Source organism: Musca domestica, unplaced genomic scaffold, assembly GCF_030504385.1.
Source record: "Musca domestica strain aabys unplaced genomic scaffold, Musca_domestica.polishedcontigs.V.1.1 59, whole genome shotgun sequence".
Classification (NCBI taxonomy): domain Eukaryota; kingdom Metazoa; phylum Arthropoda; class Insecta; order Diptera; family Muscidae; genus Musca; species Musca domestica.
In genome coordinates, this window is record NW_026712362.1 from 4,841,267 (window position 1) to 4,859,669 (window position 18,403).

The 18,403-nt window shown below is 32.2% G+C and overlaps 2 long non-coding RNA genes across 2 annotated transcripts; both read right to left on the reverse strand.

The window, feature by feature from the left end:
- Positions 1-3,025: 3,025 nt before the first annotated feature.
- Positions 3,026-6,804, reverse strand: LOC131805634 (uncharacterized). The gene is made up of 3 exons (XR_009343729.1): positions 6,672-6,804; positions 3,312-3,540; positions 3,026-3,258 (listed from the first exon to the last, which is right to left on the reverse strand). It is a non-coding gene; the product is annotated as an uncharacterized LOC131805634 (long non-coding RNA).
- A 414-nt stretch (positions 6,805-7,218) lies between these two features.
- Positions 7,219-16,712, reverse strand: LOC131805635 (uncharacterized). The gene is made up of 4 exons (XR_009343730.1): positions 16,407-16,712; positions 15,964-16,156; positions 7,388-7,524; positions 7,219-7,333 (listed from the first exon to the last, which is right to left on the reverse strand). It is a non-coding gene; the product is annotated as an uncharacterized LOC131805635 (long non-coding RNA).
- Between the last annotated feature and the right edge of the window lie 1,691 nt (positions 16,713-18,403).

Sequence of the window (18,403 nt, forward strand, 5' to 3'; positions counted from 1 at the left end):
TGAAAGGCTTTTTCGCGGTTTTTCACTATTTACATTGTGTTTTCGTTGCATCGGGGGTTCACAATAATCACACAACACCACGTGTGTATACAAAGTTCAATAAGTTGTCGTTTTTAAACGACATTTAATACACATTCATATAAAATTCCATAAGTACCCACCTCAACCACCCAACAGAAATAATATAATCGATTTCATTTCCATTGCTTTCCCTTACTATATACTTCATATAATCCATTGAAAAGCTTATTTCCCCAATTTCAGGATACCAGTCTTATCGGTTCAACCAAATACAAACAGTATCAAATTTAGTACACAGTAGTACGAACCCAACCCACTTAACCCAAACATACACCCCACAGTGATCCTAAATCCAAGTTTCAGGATTCCAACTCTATTGGTTCACCCACGATTCAAATTGTACCAAATTTAGTACATAGTTGTACCAATTTGCAAAACTTCTTACATGCCCAAATCCTACACCCCCACAGTCATCCTTAATACAAGTTTCAGGATTCCAACTTTATCGGTTGACCCACAATTCAAATTGTACTAAATTTAGCACACAGTAGTACGAATTTCCAAAACATCCTACTTAACCAAACCAACACCGCCACAGTGATCCTTAATCCATGTTTCAGGATTCAAACTCTATCGGTTCACCCACAATTCCAATTGTACCACATTTAGTGCACAGTAGTACAAATTTCTAAAACTTCCCACATATCTTAATCTTACACACCCACAGTGATCCTGAATCCAAGTTTCAGGATTCCCTCTATCGGTTCACCCACAATTTAAATTGTACCAAATTAAGTACACATTAGTACAAATTTCTAAAATTTCCTACATATCTCAATCTTACACCTCCTCCTTAGTAGCCAAAAGTATTAATTTCTTAAACCGAATCCTGAACCTAATCCTACACCTCTGCAATGATCCTGACTCCAATTTTCATTGTTCCCGCTTTATCGGTTCACCCAAATCTAAATTGTACCAATTATAGTCCGATTTAGTACTTTTCGTACACATAAGTAAACAATTCCAAATTACGTACAAATCTCAATCCGACGGTAATGTTAATTTCAAATTTCAGGATTCCAGCTCGATTTGTTCCTCCGAAAAAAATTTGTACCAAATATATTACTTTTCGTACCCATGAGTCACTCTTTCAAAACAATCTCTTTAAATAGACCCTACATCTCAACCCTAATTCGCATTTCAAATTTTTAGCTCAATTCATTCACATGCTACGAAATTGTACCAAATTTAGAACTTTTCGCATACTTATAGTTCGAATGTCCAAAAAACTCTTTGCTATATATATTTTACACTCCATCAGTGACCCTCATTTAAAATTTAAGAGTTCTACCTTTACCGGTTCGCCAAATACAAATGTTATCTTATTAGTACTTTTTGTACCATTCTAGTACGAATTTCCGAATTCATTACATATATCATATATAGCATATACCTGTTACTTCGTTAGCGAATGTGGGAATAATTTAAACATATATTAACATATTATGTTATTTTCACAAAATACTGCATATGTCAGAAAAACAAATAAATCTGCACATTAATATCTACCATAAAATGAATTTGAGTACCATTTAGTACTCCGCAACCATCCAACAAACTTCCTGCATACCCCGATCCTACACCCCCACAATGATTCCAAATTTGAGAATTTCAAATCTATTGGTTCACCCACAATTCAAATTGTACCAAATTTACTACACAATAGTACCAATTTCCAAAATTTCCTACATACCCCAATCCTACACCTCCACAGTGACCCAAAATCCATGTTTCTGATTCCAACTCTATAGGTTCACCCACAATTCAAATTGTACCAAATTTAGTACACAGTAGTACCAATTTCCAAACCTTCCTACATACCCCAATCCTAAACCCCCACGGTGTTCCTAAATCAAAATTTCAGGATTCCAACTCTGTTCTGTTCACCCACCATTCAAATTGTACAAAATGTAGAACACAGTAGTACCAATTTCCAAAACTTCCTACATACTCCAATCCTACACTCCACAGTGATCTTAAATCCAAGTTTCAGGATTCCAGCTATATCGGTTCACCCACAATTCAAATTGTACCAAATTTAGTACACAGTAGTACCAATTTCCAAAACTTTCTACATACCCCAATCCTACACCTCCACAGTGAAACAAAATCCAGGTTTCTGATTCCAAATCTATATGTTCACCCACAATTCAAATTGTACCAAATTTAGAACACAGTAGTACCAACTTCTAAACCTTCCTACATACCCCAATAATACACCTCCACAGTGTTCCTAATCAAAATTTCAGGATTCCAACTCTATCTGTTCACCCACAAATCAAATTGTACTAAATTTAGTACATAGTAGTACCAATTTCCAAACCTTCCTACATACCCCAATCCTACACCTCAAAATTTCAACATTCCAACTCTATCGCTTCACTCTCAATTTAAATTGTACCAAATTTGGTACACTTAGTACAAAATTCTAAAACTTCTTACATACCCAACCCCACAGTGATCCCAAATTCAAGTTTCAGAATTTCAACTCTATCGGTTCACTCATAATTCAAATTGTACCAAATTTAGTACACATTAATACAAATTTCTAAATCTTTTACATATCTCAAGCTTACACCTCAACAGTGATCCTGACACCAAATTTAATGATTCTAGCTCTATTAGTTCACCTAAAAATCAAATTGTACCAAATATAGTACCATTTAGTGCTCATAAGTATTAATTTCTTTAAGTTATTGTAAATAAGTAAGTATTTTTTGGGTACTGTATTTAGTTATTATAAGTTTTCGGTCGGTTTTATATTACCATGAAGTGAATTAAGAAATGACAAATTAAATGAAATGAGTACACGAAAACGGCTAAAGATGTATTTTATAAAAAATATATATAAGTACTATAATAATAACATAAGCCAAAATAAATTAATAATGAATATTTTTATTCATAAAAAAACACGTTTTCAATACTTATTAAGAATAGGCTTTAAATTTAAATTAATCGTCAATAAAAATTTTACAGCATTCATAGAATTAATAAAACATGATAAAAATATTTTGAAATAAAATTATTGTAATTGTGTGTGCGTGTGTGTGAACATATCCCATACATGGGCAAGAGTATTTCATATGCATGAAAAGCTTATATCACTAAAAAAAGTAAGAAACACTGGGTCCGTGGAATGTTGTGGCGGTGACTGTGTGTTGAAAGTGGGGAAATCTGAAAAACAAGCTGTTAGAAACAGATTATAAATTAATACTAAAACTTGTTACCAAATTGTTTAATTTCCTCGAACGGCAACTTTTTTTCGCTGGTTGTCTATCCATGTTTTTAATTGAGCCGGTGTTCTTTTACATAGGCAGATATTTTTTTCTATAGCTGCTGCACATTGCTTTATGGAAGGCAACTTCTCCAAGGCCAAAATATCTCCAAATGTTTCTTTAACGGAATCAATTTCAGCACTGCTCCACCTCTTGCGTATTGTCCGTCCGAAAGGGGATGCTAAAATATTGAAAATATTGTTATTTGTGTAGTACTAAGTTGGTTAAAATACAGCTAAGTAATCAAAAATATTAAGAATTATAGTTTCTACAATTTTTACTTACTACTACGTCTCTTCGGTTTTACCATATCTGTTTCTGAATCTTCAGAGTTTTCCTCCAAACCTTCATATTGCATACTCCCTTCGTTATCAGAAACTATATTTCTATTAGAATTACTAGTTTCGATACTATTTTGCAAATTGCACCCAGCAGCCGATAATAAAATTTTTGACACGCTTGTAATTTCGGCTACTGGCACCGGTACCCTATATATGCTTTTGTGGATGTCTTTGTGGTGGCCTAAAAAGTTAGCAAGTCTATCAACCGTCGATTCTTGCACGTTCAGCAATGAGGTATATGTTGCTATGTGTTTTTCGCAGTTTTGTGCCTCTAAGTGTATCGGGAATCAATGCTCCACACTCTGATGCAAATTTTCTCAGCAAAGGACATGCTCTGCAGTAACTTTTTGCTAAGCTGGACTTACCAGGCGCACTAAATATATATGGATTTGTCTTGGAAATGCCAGCCTTTTCTCTGAATTTAAGAATAATGTTAATGGACTTAATACACAGTGGGTCGAGCAAAACGCTCACGGTTCTTCCTAACTTTCCCCGTAACGTGATTCGAACGAATTGTTTGGCGAAATTAATGGATTGTTTAGAGATATTTTCCAACATGCCAGCTTCTACACAATCAGTTATTTGTTCCTTTTTATTAAAGTTTTCAATTGTTAACCTTTCAATTTCCCCAGCTCTTCGTCGATTGAATACTTGGATAAATATTAATGTAGATTCCAAAAGTTTTTTCCAGGAAATGAAATTGTAGTTTAAGCATAATTCGGCGAAGGAATCAAGCATTATAGTTCTTAAATAATCATACAAATTTTGATATCGTTTTTACTTGGCAAGTCATTAGTTTTTGTCCTTTTCCGATTTTCGAGATCTTCCAGAGCTTTTTTGTTGATTTGTACGGGTGTTTCCTCTACCCAAAGAGAAATAAAATTGTCTAAGTTACATTTAGAATCTTCATTTTGACATTTAATAAATTCATTTCGTTGTATCCGTGCGCATTTTTTATTAAAGATGACAAGGATGTGGCAACAGCTGGCGTTGCGAATCCTTTATCAAAGGTCCACTTTGCTGTTTTTCGAAGTGCCTCAATAGCATTATCGAACAAATATGGTTTGAATATATCTTTCAATTCGGATATCTCCGGCACAATTTTCATAAATTCTATTTTAAATCTACCCAAAAGGCGCATGTTTGCTCGGATTTGATCATGGTGGTGACTTTGAGAAAGTTTTTCGGATAATCTGTTACCATATCGGATAATTAATTCGTCGAAACGTATTGCTTTGGTTATGTTATCATTTCGGAGAACAGGAAATATCGTTGTTTTCATTGCAGGACTCGCAACATGGTGTATATATTGAGTTAATTTTCGCCCTTCAATAAAATTTGATCTGGAGTTGTGTTTTTGAACACATTTCCTACTGTGTTGTCGTGATGCAAATTTTGTATAAAATCCTTTACATTTTGGACAGCATATATAGTCGTCGGCTTTTCGGTTTGTTTTTTGTTGTTGTCGTCTAGATACAATTAAAATACCAGTGTTCTGATCACTGCATGTATTGTGTATGAAATCTCCTTGTTTTCGAATGTCTTCAATTAATTTTAAACGTTCTTTGCTCAATTTGGGAAGTGCCATTGCTTGTTTAACTAGATTTTCGTTTTATGTTTTAAGAATAAATGTCGAGCAATTTTGCACTGCAATGTTTTGCAATACATGCAAAAATGTCTTTTTAGTTTTGATTTTGAAAACGGAACTCTTAACGAATCTATCTGAATTGGAGCGGTGTTAACTTCTACAATGGAACTTGTATTTACTGTTGTATTTTGTAAAGATGAATCCGGTAGGTATTCTGACACAGATTTGTCATTATATGGCATAGAGGAATCAAAACTTTCTGTAGCCAACGTACTTCTATTACCTGATGATTTAATAGCAGTAGAATTTTTTAGTCGTTGGGTTTTAAGCACTGCATTTTTAAAAGAAACAGATTCGCCACTTGATGAAGTTTCATCCCACGTTGACTCTGAAGTGTCCGACAATATATGATCACTTTGTTTGGAATGATTTTCAGATGAAGGAATTTCAATACCAGTCACTTTCGTTATAACAGGCTCCGATTCGTCTAGTAGTGTGTCATTTTTGTTACTTTTAGAGGGATTATAATCTTTCGAGTTCATCGTGCTTTTTTGTAAGACTGTAGAGTTCTTAAGATGCCCTTGTTTTTTTGCCAAACTTACGTCAAAAGCATTTAAAGAACATTCACTACCAGAATTATATATTATTTCGTGATTTCTTACATATGATGAATAATTTGAATCTTCTCCCGATGTTTCGTGATGGTTTTTATTTTGTAGTTCCATTGAATTGTCATTTATAATTTCTGGTTCTGAACTCTTCTGGACATTTGTTGTAGAATTTGGTATACATTTATTTACTTCATATGTAGGCTTTTGGTCTACATGTTTTGAGTGACTTTGTCTTCTTTTCATTCGCTTTAATTCCAGAAGTTTCTTTTTGTCATCTATAGAAAAACTTTTTTTTATTTTGCTCGTATATAATTTGTTTACATCAGATATTCAAATACTTTAAATGTTTAAGATCGTCAATAACAACAAAAGGGTTATGCGCTAGTATGCAATTAAAAAATTATTTTCAAAGTAGTGTTTTCTTCATAACAAATTTATATTATGAAATGTGGAAAATTATATATAAATTTATAAATGTTTTATCATTTTTCTGTATATTAATGACAATCTCAGACACCTTGTATTTATATTTTGAAGTAATCATATGTGTATGTAAAACATGTGTAGTGTAAATTAAATTCCAAAACGATAACGTCATGGTACTTCCAAATATAGTAAAATGATTAGTTGTGAATTAAAATTATCATCATTGTGTCGAATATGTCTACGCTAAATAACTGTTTGGGAAGCAATATATGTTTTTGTTCAATAGTGTATATGTCTTATTTTTAAAAGTAATATACAAAATCCATATATTGATTGACGAACTCACCATAAGATGCAATTAGTTTTGCAGAATAAAAACCACCTCTATATTTCACAACACAATCACTGCCTTGGAGTTGTGTTATAGTTTTTGAGTTAATAACAAAATAATCATCAGTGTCGTAAGCAACCAAGCTAAAGTTTTTAGGCTGTAAACAATGAAAATGTTAATAAAACTACGCAACAACAGTTACATCATGGGTAGGCATAGATATGGGTTATATAACATATTCCAAGTAAGGTTTTATAATCAGGTGGTTCTTGTTTGATTATTTTATTTAGAATAAGAAGGTAAATAAAAACTACTTCTTTTCTTTTCAAATATCTCTTATATGTATTAAACAAGAGAAGAACTACACATATTTGGAATCTATATATGAACCAATTTGATCTAAACTTATTGCATATCTATACCAATTCGTGCAAATTTATAACTAAATCGAATATAATTTATTTTAACTGAAAAATTGTGCAGGTTCTTGTAAAAATATATATACTAACTTACCTTTGTAACATTTCATTATTTATGGACGATGACATATTTGTATAGAATCCCTTACAGTTTCCATCGCTTGTGATGAATAAGTATTCTTTTGTTTTGGCTGTGTTTCTTGCCTTTGGCTTCGTCTTCTTTTATATTCTTTAAATTAGAAAGTTCTTCCTTGTTGTCTAGGAAATGAAACTGTCAATATAACTTTAAATACACCTCTTACATTAATTTACCGCTTTTTGCTATTATCGTTCCCAGATAGGATCCGCCTTTGTATTTAAAAATATATCCGTCCCCGTCAAATGGTTTGGTTTTTTTTGTGTCTACGACACAAAACTCGCCATAATTATATGACACTAATGAAAACATACTATATAAAACAAAAAATAAAAATATAATCGAAAAGCGATAATAATGCTGTTAATATTGATGTGAGAACCAAACTAAAATATTTTCAAAAAATTTATGTTTTAGGTTGATTTTCGGCTTCTCCTGATGCTTGAAAACATATTCTTTAAAAATTTTCGCCTTCTGTCGATGCTTGAAAATTTTTTTAAAGAATCCACGTCTTGTGTTGTTTTTGAAAATTATTTTAAAAAAACCTACGCCTTGTGTTGGTTTTATATATTTTATAATATATTTTTAAAACAATCCATCCTTTGTATTGGTTCTTGAAAAGTAGTTTAATAAATCCAAGCCTTCTCCTTGTCCTTAAAAAATATTTAATAAATCCATTGACTTGGATTTTTTTTAAGAATATTTGTTCAAGCATCAACAAAATAGATGTTTTTTTGAGAATATTTGTTCAAGCATCAACAAAAGTCGTGCATTTCTTTAGGAATATTTTTACAAGATTTTTTCACAAATATTTTTACGTATTCCTTGAAAAATCTTCTTAAAAAAATATACGCATCAAACAATATTGAAAAAAATCCTTTTTTTTTAATAAAAAAATCAAGCGTGAACTTTTTTTTAAAAATTTAAGAAGCAAAAATATTTTCAAAGACGTGGATTTATTAAATAATATGTTCAAGAGCGTGGATTTATTAAATAATATTTTCAAGGACGTGGATTTATTAAAAATGGTTTTCAAGGGCGTGGATTTATTAAAAACTATTTTCAAGGACGTGGATTTATTAAAAATTATTTTCAAGGACTAACTGAAGGCGAGGGTTTATATAAGAATATTTTTCAAGGCCAACTGAAGGCGAGGATTTATTACACAACATTTGTCGAAGGATTCTTATAAATATTTTTAATTCTTGAAATCTTTAAAAAATTCTAGCATCAAAAAATAGTTTTTAAAAAATTCTTAAAAAATCTACGTTGATGCTTGAAAAATATTTTTTCACAAATATTTTTACGTATTCCTTGAAAAATCTTCTTAAAAAAATATACGTATCAAAAAATATTTAAAAAAATCTTTTTTTAAATAAAACCAGTAAGGAAAGGACGAAAGTCGGACGGGCCTGACTATATGATACCCTACACCACTCTGTGTATATGCAGGAGGTGCTATTGGAACAACATAAACTCAAATAAAAACATAAACTAAAAACAAACTAAACTTAATGCAATTTGGACTAAATTCAGTAGCCTGTGCAAAATGTCGTTGCAATCTGACACACATTGGGTTTTCGTGCACTATATAGATGAAATCGGCCGAAAATAGATATGAGAGCTATATCTAAATCTGAACCGATGTCAACAAAACTTAACATATGTTAAAATATACTCAATTTGGTACGTTGAGCAAAATTTTGTCGCAATTGGATAAATATTGGGGTGTGGTGCACCATTTAGATGAAATCGGGCGAAATATATATGGGAGCTATATCCAAATTTGAACCGATTTTAACAACTTTTAACATACGTTATTCAAGGCTCAATCTAGTGGGTTATACAAAATTTCCTCGCAATCGGACAAATTTTTTGGATATTTTGGACCATCCGATAAATATTGGGTATGTGGTGCACCATTTAGTTAAAATCGGGCGAAAATATATATGGGAGCTATATCTAAATCTGAACCGATTTCAACAAAACTTAACATATGTTAAATATTGGGTATGTGGTGCACCGTTTAGATAAAATCGTCCGAAAATATATATGGGAGCTATATCTAAATCTGAACCGATTTCAAAAGAAAATAATTCACGTCATTCTAGATTAAAATTTGATTCGCTGTGAAAAATTGCGTCGCAATCGGAAAAACATTGGATCTTTGGTATACTATCAATTTCAATAGGGTTCGTCCTTGGGCCAAATAAGCAGGCTCGCCAAATTTCAACTCATTCGGACAATAAATGCGACCTGCATCAGTTCACAATAATACATGGACAGACGGACGGACATGCATAAATCGACTTAAAACGTGATTCTAAGTAAATCTGTAAAAGCACCTATGGGTCTATCTCGTCTATTTGTGCATGTTACTTACAAATGCACAAAGACATAATACCCTGTACCACAGTGTGGTGTAAGGTATACAAATCAAGCATCAACAGAAGGCGTGAACTTTTTTAAAAATTTAAGAAGCAAACATCAACAGAAGCCGTTGATTTTTTTAAAAAAATGTTTTCAAGGACGTGGATTTATTGAAGAATATTTTCAAAGACGTGGATTTATTAAATAATATTTTCAAGGGCGTAGATTTATTAAATAATATTTTCAAGGACGTGGATTTATTAAATAATATTTTCAAGGGCGTGGATTTATTAAAAATTATTTTCAGGGACTAACTGAAGACGAGGATTTATATAAGAATATTTTCAAGGACCAACTGAAGGCGAGGATTTATATAAGAATATTTTTCAAGGACCAACTGAAGGCAAGGATTTATTACACAATATTTGTCGAAGGATTCTTACAAATATTTTTAAATCTTGAAATCATTAAAAAATACAAGCATTAAATAATAATTTTTAAAAAATTCATAAAAAATTTACGTTAATGCTTGAAAAATATTTTTAAAAAATACTCGCCTCAGTTGATCCTTGAAAAATATTCGTTAAAAAAAGATACGCTTTCAGTTTGTCCTTGAAAACTATTCTTTAAAAATGTTCGGTTTCTGTTGATGCTTGAATAAATATTAAATAAATTAAGTGTTGGTTCTTGAAACTTATTCGTTAATATATCCACGCCTTCTGCTAGTCCTTGAAATTATTCTTTAAAAAATACACGCCTCAGTTTGTCCCTGGAAAATATTCATAAAAGAATACAAGCCTTAGTTGGTCCTCGGTAAATATTCATAAAAGTACAAGCCTTAGTTGGTCCTTGGAACATATTAGTTAATAAATCCACGCCTTCAGTTAGCTCTTGAAATTATTCTTTAAAAAATCTACGCCTTCAGTTGGTACTTGAAAATAGTATTGCAGAAAAATGTATTTCGATTCAAAGCAAAATTAAATGACACATATTTCAAATCCAATGAGTTTGGTCGTAAGGCACTCGAATAAGTTCGTATAGAATAGGTATGTCTGGGTACTTTTCCAGTAATATTTACTCAGTAACTTCATTTGAGAGAGTAAGGGAGAAAATACTTTTCCAGACAAAATATTACAAAAACAAACACATAGAAAATTGTTTTTGTATGCAAAGCTAGTGTCAGTTTGATATGTCGTAAAATGCAAACAAAATACACAAAATATCAAAAATTTTATTTATTTTAAAAACATATATTTTTGGCATTTACACAATAAAATTTAAAAACATGAATGAAAATCTTAAAAATTCGTAATTCTGTAGCTTCACCGTCATTCCTCTGATTAGGACATTTCCAGCGATATGTGCAAATCTTACCAAAATGCTGGTAATCGGCAATAGTTCAATGAAATGGGATTTGTTGCTTCAAACGTTCCCAGTAGGGAATAGAAGTAAATTTTATATGAATGGGCATTGTGCTGCCGTTGTGATTTTTTTATTCCTGAATTTTATTCTACAATAGATGAAGCCCACACCAAGAATTCCATCCGTTAAAACGATATCACAACACATGTAATTTTTTGGTTTAGGGGCCGCCCTATTTATGTATGTATATATTTATACATATATGTAAAACAAATAAATCCTGCGTTATTTATTAATTTTTTTTTTGTCTGGAAATGAAAATAAATTTCTGATACAAAACAAGGCGTGGATTTATTGAAGAATATTTTTCAAGGATCGACTGAGGCGTGGATTTATTGAAGAAAATGGCCTTAGTCTAGTTTAGGCCCCTCGAGGATGGTTTTTAAATTTTTATCACATGGGGTCCTAATTACGACTGGGTCCTGATTTTCAATGGCAAACTGAAGGCGTATATTTATTGTATATTATTTGAATAAATAATGAAATAATAATGAATAAATTAAAAAAAAAAATCCACGCCTTGGCTCTGTGGTGCACCACTTAGGAGAAATCGGCCGTAAATATATATGGGAGCTATATCTAAATGTGAACCGATTTCAACAACTTTTAACATACGTCATTCAAGGCTAAAACTAGTGTTATGCAAAATGTCGTCGTAATCGGACAAAGTTTTTAGGCATTGGTACACCTTTTAGGTATAATCGGGCGAAAATATATGGATTTAGATTTAGATAAAGTCTGAATAGATTTCAGCAAAACTTAACATATGTTATAATATACTCAATTTGGTACGTGGAGCAAAATGTTGTCGCAATCGGATAAATATTAGGTCTGTGGTGCACCATTTAGATGAAATCGGTCGAAAATATATATGGGAGGTATATCGAAATCTGAACCGATTCCAACAAAACTTAACACAGGTCATTCTAGGCCCAATTTCATCCGTTCTGCAAAATCGCACAAACAAAATTTATTTCACGTTATTCTATATTAAAATTCGATACTCTGTGCAAAATTACGAGGCAATCTGACGAACATTGGGTCCTTGGTACACTATCGTAAAATCGGACGAAAATATATATGGGAGCTATATCTAAATCTAAACCGATTTTCACCAATTTCAATAGGGTTCGTCCTTGGGCCAAATAAATAAACTGTGCCAAATTTCATCTCATTCGGATCATAAATGCGACCTGCATTTTGTTAACAATAATACATGGACAGACGGACGGACGTACGGACATGCATAAATCGACTTAGAAAGTGATTCTACGTATATCCTCAAAAGTAACTATGGGTCTATCTCGTATATTTTTGCATGTTACATACAAATGCACAAAGACATAATAGCCTGTACCACAGTGTGGTGTAGGGTGTAAAATGTCAATGAGGCAGGCCTGGTATAACTGATTGTACCCTCCTCCATTAGAAATCTTAAAAAATCCAAATTTTAATGGTATGAATAGATTTTAGCTATTTAAAAAATCTTATGAACCTATATTGGACGAAAGGTTCTGTCAAGAAGTCGATGACAAATTTTCTTGATTCCGGTAGTCAATGATCAAAATTTCTTAAACAAATTGTAGATATCTGGTATACATTGAAAAAATATATTAACATATTGCAGGAAGCATGTAGATGATGACAAAATATTTTTATACCCTACACCACACTGTGGTACAGAGTATTATGTCTTTGTGCATATGTTTGTAACATACAAAAGTATTTTTTGTTTAAATTTATAATTTTTCAAACTTACCAGATATGACTGACATATATACCCAATAATTGCACTAAATCTCGGGTTAAGGCTTGATATTCGATTAACAAATTTTCAAAATTGTTAAAAAAATTGCGAAGTACAAAATTTGGACGCATTTGGATATTCCGTTCGCTTCATATAAGATTTATAAGTTTCCAAAATATTGACCCTTTGTGGGGAAGGTACTGGAAAAGTGGGCCGATATGTCCCATCTTCCCACATTATACTAGTTTGGTTAAAATATTAGCTTGCGCAAAGTTTGGTTCAAATCGGATAACCCTTTCGCATGATGTTATAAAATTCATATTCAGCAAAATTGTGACTTTTTGTGTGTGGGAGGTACCAGGAGTGGACCGATATTCCCCATCTTTGAACTTGATTCAAGTTTGGAAGAAATATTACGATGTGCAAAGTTTGGATGAAAGTGGTTACTGCCTTCGAGAGTTATCGTGCGCACCAGCCAGCCGGACAGGCACACAGACGGACGGGCATTTGTAAATCGACTCCAAATTGTCTGAAACGGATTTGGTCCAAAGGAACATGGGGTCTTAAACCAATATTTCAATGAGGCACATTTTTGTCGTAATAAAGTGTATATACCCTCATAAGCCTTAAGGCTGAGGGTATAAAAACTGACGTCTCTGGTAGTCTCTGATAAAATATTCCTAAAAATTTAATAGGCTCCTAGTAGTCGATGAGAAATATTCTTACAAATTTGTAGATATCTGGAAGGAACTAAAAAAAACATTCTTAGAATGTTGTAGTCCATAAAAAAATATTTTTAAAAAATTGAAAGTATCTGGTAGTAGCGGAAAAATATTATTTAACAATTATATGCCTCCGGTAATCTATAAAAATATTCTTAAACAATTCTAGGCCTCTGGAAGTCGATTAAACAGATAGTATTAACAAATTGTAGGCATTAGATAGTCGCTGAAAAAATATTTTTGGAGTAAATATATACGCCATAGAATGCAAATGTTATTTTTCACACATAAGTCGAGGTCAATTGGACCCGCTAAATATTGACCGATCATCATGAATTCAGCTATACTTATTCGTTGACCATATCCCCTTCTCCGAGTAAAATTCCGTTATGTTTGGGTCATAATTGTGGCCTCTGGAGCGACCAGAAAAATAGACAAAAATAAACTTTTTGGTCCATTTGAACCCCAAAACATTAACCCATCATTACCAAAAACAGTAGGGGTCTTCTTTAGCCAATACCGGAAATACATATTAAATTTCGTGATGATTGGTCCATAACTGTGGTCTGTATCGTGTTTACAAATTATAATAGACAGACGGACGGACGGACACACATGTCTAGATCGACTCAGCTAGCCGAGATATGACGATCGATATGCCAAAAGGTGGGCCTAGGACCAATATTTCGCGGCGTTACAAACTTTTGGGGCCGCACAAAGCTATTATACAACCTAGTTGTGTAGGGTATAACTATATCATTGTCAAAGTTCCATCTCTCACTTACCAATTCAGTAAATCTTGCAGCGTAATTTTATACGGATCCTTTGATTTGCCATATCAAATATTTCATATTTTAAATCTTCAAAATTGACCGCCACAGCATTACATGCCCGAATTTGTTCAAGAATACCACTAAAGAAATAATGTAATGTTTGGACAGTCAAATAGCCATTGTGCTGGACATCTAATATGCGAAACAAATAATGTAACGATTGTAGTTCATGACGATTATGCAAACACAGAACGAAATCTAGGAAGGTATTCACCATCAAAGGTACGACATTCATCAAAAGACTATACCACCGTACAAACTTAGAAACTCTGAACTGAATAGGGGGTAACCGGAATGGCATTGCACTTTGGCAAACAGGCGACATTGGCAGTGGCAGCTTGCACAACTTTCAAGTAGTCGTTGTAACTAATCAATTGCTGACCCATTGGTGTCACTTGTGCACAATATTTTTCCAATATCGACCACAACGTATTCAATTCCTCATTATCCAGCAGTTCTTGTGACGTTTTTGCGTAGGTTTTGCCTTAGGGTTCATGGAAAATTTTCGGTACAGTTCAATATGTTGGATGGTTAGGATTTGGTTTTCCATTTGCTGAATTGGATTTATTGGCACCAGCACATCCACCACTGCTGCTGATTTTGAGCGGTGCATTTTCATCAAATTTATGCATTTCTTCTTCGCTGGGTTTCTTTGTTTACACTTAAAGATTTTCAAATGCTTTAATATTATCCGGATGCAATTCAAGTTATTTTTGTAATTTAATAGAAATATTAAATGTGTTTTTGTTTGTTTAAGAATTCTTTTACACACAGATATTTTATCTACAACTTTATGTAAACACAGGCTGTTACTATCAATTGTGTGATCTCTTTGAAATTGAATAGAGCGGGGGATTACTCTCTTGGTTTGTCAGACACATAGCCCATTTAACAGGTCATGTAAGGCCCATTTATAAGGTCAAACAGTAAGACCAGATGATTTCATCAGTGCTGTCAAAATGCGTTCTATTTTAAATTAATCGTTTGAAAGCGTAAACAACGAATTTTACATTACGGGGGTATTTCAATCAAAATGGAAGAAAATATTCGCTTCTTACATGATCTGTTATATGAGCCTTGAGGTCATGTAAGAAGAGAATATTTTGGTCTATATTTTTTCAACTTAGGCGTGGATTTATTAATTTATTTTTTCATCATATACGTGTTTTTTTTAATGTTTTTTCAACGTAGGCGTCTAAAGAGTGAACCATTATGATAATTTTTGATAGTGATAATTGCGGCCCAACAAGAAACCAAAAACAAATTCGGTTGAACAAACTTCCAAAAATACCGAAAATTTGGGGCTACCGCTATATGCAGCTTTACCAAATCGTGGACCCAAAAAAAACCTTTTTCAATACCAAACATCCCAGGAGTAGTATATATGTTCTTTCTTTAATCTTGCGAGCGATATCGTGATTTTAACAGACGGAATATATACCTTATGGGGTCTTTGGAGAATATTTGAAGGTGTTGCAAACAGAATGACAAATTTACAAAGTTATACAAATATAATATATATGTCTGTTCCAGAACCTGAAAGAATGTAAAATGTTTTACTACGATAAGAATTTTTCCTTTATGACATCAAAAATAGTAAAACATAGTACATTCTTGCAGTACGGGAAGAGGCCAATAATATAAAATATTTTACTCACCTTGTATAAAGAACAAAATACCAATGGTACGCCGATAGTTGATGCTTGACTTGATTAAATTCAAAGAAAAATTTTCAAAGGTCCGCTAATTTGTCTGCGAAGTTAAAAATCCAATTTTATGGATGTGCCAGACATGTAATCTTTCTAATCTTGTTAGAATTTGTCAGGTTTTCTAGTGAGGATAAATCTCGTCCTATCAAAAAGAAAATTGATTAAATCACAAAAAGCAACGACAAAAATTGTGTATTTTTTTATTTTATGGCTGCTTTAAATGTATGTCTCCTCTTTGTAGGCTTGTAACTTTGCAAATATATATATACATATGCAAAGTTATAAATTGACATAATTTTTACAAAACAATTTGTTTGTTTACCACCAGCCGTCAAAATGTCGTCAACATTTTCAATACAAAATATAATATAAAATATAAAACGTTTACTTACCTTGTAAAAAGAAAAAAAAATGCTAATAGCACAAAATAGAAAGGTACGCCGTTGATGCTTGAATTGTATCGTTGCTGCTTGAATTCAAAATGATTGTTGATGCAGGTCAATTGATTTTATTAACCGGTAGCCATTTACGATTGTGACTACTTTCGACTAATAACCTGTAATCATTTACACATTAAAGCTTCATAATATGAAGCACTGTATCGATTTATCTTGTTGGAATTGTTCAAGTTTTCTAGTGAGGATAAATCACCCCCTCTATCGAAAAGAATATTTACAAAATCACAAAACGCAACGATAAAAATTATGTAAATTTATTTCTTATATTTGCAAAGAAGATATATAAATTAACATTACTTATTATAAAACAATTTGTATATTTACCACCAGTCCAAAAATTTAATAGTACGTTTACATTGTACCGGATTCCGTAACCAAGTGGGTTTAAATTGTTATATGCCAAATAAATCCCCATAATGTAGGTTAAAACCATGGCATAATTATAGAAGGTAGTTTCATTAAAGATATCGGTATTGGCAGCGCTTTTTAAATTTGGAAATCATCTATCATTTTCAAATAAATTAAAAAATATTACCATAAACTTTTGTGCACGACCAGTGGCATATTTTTAATATATTTGAAACATAATATTGTCTAACAGTTCCGCGTACTTTTTCTTGGATAAACCATTTTAAAATTACAAATACTTATGCTTATTACATATATACATATGTATATTATTATATAATGATCATGAAATTCAAAATTTGTAACAAAAATACTTCTTGCCACTGAGCACATGTTGTGCGTACATTTCGAAGAAGAATATTTCCATTTACATTTTGAAAGCAGAATGTTGTCAAAGTCAAATTTATGAAAAAATTGTATTCGTATGTTGGCAAAGGATTACCTTGTAAGTGCCGATTAATATACAAAATATGAACCGTTTATATGCCTTGTAAAGTCGAATGCCACACTAAAGTGATTTCATGAAACAAATTACACGAAATTATGAGTTCTTAGATCGAGTTCCTCAGCTGAACATTTTTTTAAATTAATGTAGTGCTGAACTCGATGTAAGGTCGCCTACTTTATCATGAAATTACTTTAGAGGGCATTTACATTGTTCTGGATTTAGAAAATTCAGTGGGTTTTAAAAAAGTTCTAATGTACATTCTGTTTTAGTGTGACAAAAAGAAAAAAATAGCCAATATATTTATTAGCTAAACCATTGCAGCATTTATACCCAACGTGTTTAATGATTAATCGTCATTTAATCATCATTTGGATAGTCATATCGATAATGTCATTTATTAAATCACAAAAAGCAACGACAAAAATTATATTTTGTTTTTCATTTTATGGCTGCAGCGAGGAATTTATGTAAATTTACGCTACAAGCCTACAAAGAAAAAAATGCACATATTTTTTTACAAAACAATTTTTTCGTTTACATCCAATCCATAAGAAATCGTCATTTAAAATCAAACAAGTAAAAACGCCGTTAAGTTCAGCCGAGCCGAACTTATTAACTCGCCACCATGATCTGGACATTAAAAGTACATGTAATCGATCGGTACTTTTATATATATCGTTGGTTGTGCCATGGTAATTTTTTGATAGGACGATTTGACACACGGCGAGAACGAAGTTACAGCCAATTTGCATAAAAAACGGGGCCATAATCCTCAAAATACCGGTACCGCTATATTGGGGCTGTCGTAAATTTTTATATGATATTTTTTGTGGGAAGATTTGCAACCCTATCTAAATTCAAAATACCGAATTACAATCAATTCGATTGAAAGTCAATTCGGGCTATCTTATAAAGTAGATGAACATTTATAATTCTCGCTTCAAAGACTTACCAAAAATCTTCAAACGTTTTTAATTTTGATTTGCCATTTGCAAACATCAAAGACATAGAAACGTAAAGACTTGACAAAATGCATTTTGGAAAAATAGTTTATCGAAACATATGTAGGGGGCTT